A 7791-nucleotide genomic window follows, 5' to 3' on the forward strand; every position below is an offset into this window, starting at 1 on the left:
ATCTCCACGGGTGGCACACGATTTGAAAAGCCGCACTTTCGAACCGCCACGGCCGCCATTATGCTAATGAGGCGCTGCATATCCATTGCGGTGCCTCATTAGCATCTTTTGAACTTGCTCCTTAACATGCCCCTTTCGAAAGGAAGGGGCACGTGTAGACACAGGGAAGATGAGTAAAGAAAAAGTTAACAGCATTTCGTCTGGCAGACAACAACTTCTTGATAGCTGAGGTTGTGGAATCCCCATTCTATGATGATTGTCTTAATTTTTCTCCCGTGGCTGTATAATTAATTTGGCTAGGTGTAAATCAGTTAAGGTGGTGGGGTATGACTGGTTAGGCAATTCTGTTACAGTCGGTCATGATTGGTTAGTAAAATTGTACTAAAGAATTGGTCAAGGTAGAGGTAAGCGGGACTCGAGTTTCACTACTTAAACTGGAGTCCAAGAAGGAAAGCAGGAGGAGAAGGAAAGGAAGGCAGGACGGGAAGAAGGGTAGAAGAAGGAACACCTTAAGGAAAAACCTGGGAGGACTCATCCCCCAAAACCAGCACTGCCAGACCCTGAGGTACAGCAACCAGCATCCAGAGAGTGACTGTGTCTGTCCCAGAAGGGGAAGTCTGCTGCCTTACCGGGGCTGGTGGGCATGGTACAGTGTGCTTAGCGTGTGTGCCACTTTCTCAGTAATTGTAAATAAATAAAGAATAAGAACATTACTGTGTGAGGCTTTGTCAGGGGCACAGACCCTGCAGACCCGCAGGGAATTCCACCCTGAGCCCGAGGAACTGCATATGGGTGGAAGTTTACATTAAGAGGGAGACGCCTTGAGAGTCACGGAGTAGGTAAAGGTGTGTGTGTTGCTGAAGCGTGGATGGGATAAAGAAATTTGTGCAGGTGGCCGTACAGAGCAGGCAGGGATGGCTGCTAAGAAGCAGTTATTAATCATTCCACACCAAAGCCCACTCTCCTTGTTAAATGGGCGAGCGCTGACAGGGCTGCTTGAAATGCCCTGCCCAAGGATGTCCAAAGATGCTCACGCTCACCCACTGGGCAGAGAGCCCCATTGAGGACTCGCTGCAGAGCAGGTTCTGTCCCTCACCCAAGGAAGATGGGTTGAAATATGCTGGAGAAGTGGTGCCTTTATCTGTCTGGGCTCAGCTCATGGCAAGAGCTGGAAGCAGGGCCAAGCAGCGTTCATGGGAGGGCAGGGGGTTGCCAGGGAATTGGCTGGGTCCTTAGAAGCAGAGTTAAGATAGCTGATGAATTTGCGAGCTCTTTGGCACACGGCCTGTGTCTGGGGCTGACCTTGGCACTGGCTCTGGCACCGTGAGGGTCTGTGCAGTGCCTGACACAATGGGGTTCTGAGCCAGGGCGGGGGTCTTGCAGGCCACTGGATTGAGAAGTAAATTGACACAATATTTCAGCAAAACTGCCCCCTTCCCCGGCCAGCCCCACGCGTGGGAAAAGCCCACTCATCAAATGCAACCAGGGGGCTGCAGCTGTGACCGGGCACCCAAAGCACATGGACTGTCCTCAGCACCTAACTCCCTCAGGCTGGTTGGGAAGCATCCAGCCAGCACATCGCAGCTCCCCAAACTGTGATTGGGCAATGGTGCAGCCCGGGGGCCGGAGCATCATAGGAGACCTGTGAGTGCCCAGCCCCTGGGGCTCCAGCGGCACAGCCCGGGTGGCTCGGCTCAGCCAATAAGAAGCATCCCCCTGTTAAGGGAGTGCTGTGGGGATCCTGGGCTGCTGGTAATCTGCACCACCCAGCTAATCTGGGCCTAGTGCATCTGGCTGTCTGGGCCGTGTGCCATGCTGCAGGCCTGGGCGGCAGTGAGCACCCCTGCTTGGCAAGCTGAGCCCTGCTCCTCCCTGGGGGCCAGAGGCTGCCAGCTGGAAGCTGCAGGACTGGACCCCTGGCTGCTGCAGTCGGCTCTGGCTGCTGCAGTCGGCTCTGGCCAGGCCCAGGAAGAGATTTTGGGGCTGTGACGTGACCGGATGTTATAGTGGATGGGGAAGCCATTTATGTGCCCAGTATATCTACTGGAACCAAGTATTGTGCCAGGGGCCGTGTGAAATCTCTTACGAAAGCTGAGGATGCCCTGAACCTGTGCATGCCACTTACACATCTGTGCCCTGTTTGTAGGTGGAGTTATCGATTCTAGCTCTGTAGCTCTACTAGGAATGTCTGAGTGCTAAGAGTACTCAATGGGAGATGGGTCTGCACCCCAGCCAGGATGAGTGGACTGTGAACAAAGGCTCAGACAGCCAGTTCACGTCTCAGGAATGTGGGACTACTCTCCTGCAGTGCAGCCAATGGTGACGGCCACAATAGCCCATCTGGTCAGGTGACTTTGGGCTAAGCAATGGGATGGAAATCAGATGCCCAGACGTCCATTCCACACATTGGCTCCATCTACACTAGCACAAATTTTCCAAATGGCCGTTTCAAAGACTACTAATGAGGCACTGAAATGCATATTCAGCACCTCATTAGCATGTCGCTGGCCACGGCTCTTCGAAATTGCTGCGTTTCGCTCCCGCGCGGCTCGTCAAGAGGGGGGTCCTTCTCGAAAAGACCCCAGGAACTTCTAAATCCCGTTATTCCTATCAGCTGCATGGCCATTTCAAATACTTGTGCTAATGTAGACACAGCCACTATGTATGTGGACTGGGGTGGGCTGGCAAGCTCAACAGCCAATGGCAGAGAGCCACAGCAGCCTACCTGAGTCAGGTGATTCTGACCCTCCAGTGTCCGATGGAAGGAGAAAGGGCTTTTGCCCTCCGCAGGAGGAAACTGGGAAGTGGGCCTAGCAGCATCCCCCTTGGATGGAGATCCAGGTGCTGTTCCTGTTCCCAGGCTCCAGATCTCCAGCTCTCCAGTAACTGAGCCAACGTAACCCAGAATCGTACCCCTCGTCGGGGGGACTTTCAAGAGTCAGCCGAGAACATCACTGGCTGCTTCACTAGCTGCAACTGATGTATATAAAGTGCCACTTTGACCTTTTTTCTCCCTAACCCTGTTTTTCCCACTTTGTTCATAACCCTTTAGATTCTTAGATCTGAAGGATTGGCAGCTGCGGTGGTTTGGGTACGATCCAAGTGTCTATTGACCGGGGACTGTGGCTGGACCCTTTGGGGCCCAGGAGAATCTGTGTGGAGTTGGTGAAATAGGTTTTAAGAACCACTTACCTGACCAGGGGGTTACTGGGCTGGGCTGGTGGCAGCTGGGAAATCTGGGGGTTTGCTTGTGTGGCTTCTGGCTGGCCAGTGGGGCTGGCAGAGGTGTTTTTGTGGCTGATTGGATTCACCTTAATGAGGAGGGAATCCCAGCCTGTGTTGTAAGTGGCCTGGTGTTAAGCAAAGATGCCCTGTATTGATCTCTTTAGCAGTGCCCAGAAACCCCATCCTATTAGAGAGGCTACCCACCAACCCAGGCTAGCTGAGACAAATGGCTCAGCCAGCCAAGCCCCCACCTGCTGCCCTGCCCTCCCCTCCACCCCCCCATGCTTTTGTCCTGACCAAGGAAGAAGCCATCTGGAGCCCACCCTGCAGGAACCTCCCCAGTAGAAGAAAGATCTTTAATTTACACCAATGTGTGTGGGCGAAGGAAGGATTCCTAAGAGGCCAAAGAGGGAAGAGCGGGAGGGTCCTTGCCCGGCTTCCCCATCCACTGGCACACTGCAGGAGCTGACAGGTGTGGTGTGCATCTGTGATGGGGTTCAGGGGTCCCCCTGCACTGCACCCCGTCCGCTGGCAGGAGAGACTCTCACTCAGCAGGTACAACAGAAGGTTTATTAGGCAACAGAAGCCCAGTTTCTCACAGAAGCGACAGTACAGCAGCCAGAGACAATCCTTCCAACCCGTCCTGGGGAGAAGACCCCGAGGGGTGCCCCTCTGGGGTGTAGGTTTCCCCCTCCTCAGGCTGGCTGCCTTCCAGCTCTCCCTTTTCCTAGCCTCTAACTGCCGCCCCCGATTCAAAACCCAGCTCAGCTCCTCCCTGCTCTTTGTTCAGGCAGAGGTGTTACCTGCCAGTTGTAGCCCCAGGGTCATCCTTAGCCACTGGGAGCTGCTGCTTGCCTCAGACATCCAGCCTGACTCACACATGCACTCCCCCACTCCATCACAGCATCAGACAGTGTCAGGGACAGACTGGCACAGTGGGGAGCAGAAAGCACAGACCCACTGGGCTCATGCCTCCCTCTGCCTGTCCCTGCTCTCGCTTTGTTCTCCTCCACCTGCTCAACATGGAAAAGCAGCTACTGGGGCTGCTGAGAAATGTCTGTGTTCACCCAGCCCCTTTGCTGCTCTGCCCTTGTCCTTACTCCCTCCCCAGTCTGAGGACAGAACCCAGGAGTCCTGGCTCCTAGCACCCCCAGTAGCTCACTTTGCTCTCGTGTAAATCATAGTTGTGTCAACTGTGACAGTGCAAATCACCATGCCCTGGTGCAAATGATGGGGGTAAGTCCTGGGCTCTTGTTCCCACTGCTGGGGCCAGGCTGTTGTTGTGGCGGCTGGCGGTGCAGAGCCCTCTGCTGTTAATCCGGGGTGGTGAGGGGCCAGCCACCTGGACATGTCCCCCCAGCTGATAGCGGAGCCCCAGGGCTAAGAGGGGGCTGTTTCTAGTGCTATTAGGTGTATTACGGTATCACCACCCCAGCCCTGGTCCAGAGTCTCCCCACGCCCGGAGCTGTACATTTCTATAGCTATTAGGTGTATTATGGTAGCACTGCACCATCCCGCTCCAACTCCCAGGTACCAGACACAGGCACAGCTGGAGGCTGAAAAGCACGTTTGCCCAGTCATCCTAATTATGTGCTAATTAGTACAGGGTGATCCTCGTTACCAGAGAGCAGCCCACCTGGTGGCCGTGGACAAAGGCGCCATGGGCTCTGGTGTAAGCGCCATCAGGCATCAGGTCGGCCTATGCCTAGCGCCAGCCCCAGGGAAGAGGGACTATTTTCTCTTGTGGATGGGTACCAGCCATGTTGTCAGGCCAGGTGATGTCACAAGGCTTCTGTGCCAGCTGTGTCCAGCTTCCCTGGCCAGCAAAGCCAGTCCCAGCCAGCTCTGGGATGGTTGGTGCCCCCGAACCTGGCTCCAGCCTCCCCTTTGACTGTGCACGTGCTCCAGTAGTGGCTCACGGTGCCTGGCACTGCCCCTGTGCCTGGACCGCGGTCACGGGAAGAGCCCACCAGCCACTACTCACGCCAGGCTGAACGGCAGGAGCGAGCCAGGGCCGCAGCAGGTGGATCGCAGGGGTGCCAGGTGGGCAGCACCAGGCAGCACAGGCCCCAAAGGTCATGACCTAGAGGACAGACACGGGGCAGTCTGCCCTGTGCACTTCTGCTGAGAGGGGCTTTCCCCCACCCCCCGTCACCACCGGTACAGCACCGGTATTCCTGGGAACCCAGCATAAACATCTCACACTGAGCGCGCATGGGGCAGGACTGGCTGGGCGGGGGGCAGGGAATGGGGCAGGGACTGTTCCCTCTGGGGGGGTGCTGGCTCCCACAGCCCCAGGGCAGGGACTGGCTGGCTGGGGGGCAGGGAATGGGGCAGGGACTGTTCCCTCTGGGGGGTGCTGGCTCCCACAGCCCCAGGACAGGGAGTGGCTGGCTGGGGCGGGCAGGGAATGGGGCAGGGCCTCTCACCTCCTGTCAGGCCCCAGGTAGGGAGCTGGGCTGGCTCAGGATGGGAGAGGGAGGGGGCACAGGCTGTGGGCTGCACCTGCTCTCCAGCTAGAGAATTCAGCCTCTGGAGACCCCCCATCTTTTGCCAGCAGGGAACTCGCATTGGCTCCCCACTGTGCTGACTTCTCCCCAACACCTCCTCCTGGTGTTCACCGTCACGCCGGATTCGCCGCTCCCCATGAGCCCAGCCATGGTGGGAGCTGCCAGGGTGGTCCCTAAATGGGAGACCCTGAAATCTCAGCTCTCCCAGAAGCTGCAGCCGCCCAAGGTAACAGGACAGGAGGCGGTGTGGGGGGCGGAAATGTGTAGCTCCATACGGCCGCTTGCCTCCGGAGACGCAGTCGGAACCAGGCAGCCCCCTCCAGCCCCAGGGCAGGCAGAGTCCAGGCACCAAACCCCATTTGGTGACGCTGAGGCCGTAGGGCCAGCAAGGCTGCCAGGGGTGCTGAGGACCAGGGGCGGGGGACGCACTGCGTGGGGCAGGGGAGCTGCTGGGGGTGCTGAGGACCAGGGGCAGGGTACGCACTGCGTGAGGCAGGGGAGCTGCTGGGGGGTGCAGAGAACCAGGGGCGGGGGACATGCTGCGTGAGGCACAGAGCTGCCGGGGGGTGCAGAGGACCAGGGGCGGGGGATGCGCTGCGTGAGGCACAGAGCTGCTGGGGGTGCAGAGAGCTGGAGAACGGGTGCTGCTCCTCCCTCCCCGGGTGCACTGCTGAGCGCCGGGTACCTTCACCCCTCAACGACTGTTGCTCAGCCGCGCTGCCGTGGGTCGCCCTGAGCATAAGGCCCTGGGCAGCTCTGTGCTTGGGGCTCCCTGTGGGACGAAGTCTCCCCGGCTGAGCAGCCCAGGCAGGCCCCTGTGCTCACTGGCCCCAGGCAAGTCACCCGCGCTCTCCTCGCCACCTGAAGCAGGAAGTGCCCGATGCAGTGCCAGGGAAGCCGATGCTGGTGAGCGACAGGCCCACCAGCCTGTTCCGGGCCAGCTGCCACCCTCACCGCACATCCGACATCTGCTTCTACCCAGCGGGCTCCACCAACATGTTCGTCTGCTTCTCCTGGGGCAGCTCCAGGGCAAGAGAGGCCCAGGTGAGACTCCACCGCGGCTGCCCTCAGGGGTTGGTGCCCCTCACGCTTCTGCCACAATCTGTCCTCCCCCTCATGCGCGCACCCCTGCCTGGCCCTGTCATGCGAGGTGCTGTACACGTGTCCTCGTGCAGCGCCCTGTTGTGCAGTGCCGTGTGCACGAGGCTCTGTATGCACGGACAGAACCCTGTTGTGCGTGGCATTGCACACCCACATCCACAGGCAGGGCCCCGTTGTGCAAGGTCCTGCACGTGCACCCTGGCCCTGGCGTGCAAGGCAGTCTGCACACCCGTGTGCACACATGCCTGTCCTATGGGCTCTGCTCCCCAGCTTGACGAAGCCACGTCCCCCCACAGGCCCGGCTCTGGCAGCAGTCTGTGCAGGATGAGCGCCTGGTGCTGGAGAAGGACATCCCCATGGACGAGCAGATTAAGGTGCTGCTGGTGTCCCATGTGCCCAGCCTGGGCCTGCTGGCCACCTACTGCGATGACCTGCACCTGCGGCTCTTCGGGGACCACAGCCAGGGCCTACAGCTCCTTGCGGCCTTCCGCTGCCCCCACTCCGTCACCAGCATGTGCTACAACCCGGACACGGGCGAGCTGGTCACGGGGGGCATTGGCTGCCTCGTCTTCTGGTCCTTGTGTCCAGGCACCCCGCCGGGCCTGGCCGTGGTGTGGAGCACGCAGGTGGCCAATGCAGAGTTCGTGCAGAGCCTGAGCGTGGAGCGGGAGGCAGGGGCGCTGGTGGCCATGTGTGAGAACACCATCCGGCTGTATGACTACCAGCGCCGGGCCGAAACCCGGGCCTTGCAGGTCAGCCAGGGCCCCTCCCTCACCTGCTGCTCTGCCCACTGGCCCCAGGGCCACCTGTACGTGGGTGACACGGCCGGCCAGATCCAGCTGTGGAGCCTGGCGACGGGGCGCCAGGAGCTGCAGTTCCAGGCCCACCTGAGCGCCGTCACCAGCGTGGTGTGCCGCCTGGCCACGCACACCCTGCTCACGGCCTCGCTGGACGG

The sequence above is a fragment of the Carettochelys insculpta genome, chromosome 22, assembly GCF_033958435.1.
Source record: "Carettochelys insculpta isolate YL-2023 chromosome 22, ASM3395843v1, whole genome shotgun sequence".
Classification (NCBI taxonomy): domain Eukaryota; kingdom Metazoa; phylum Chordata; order Testudines; family Carettochelyidae; genus Carettochelys; species Carettochelys insculpta.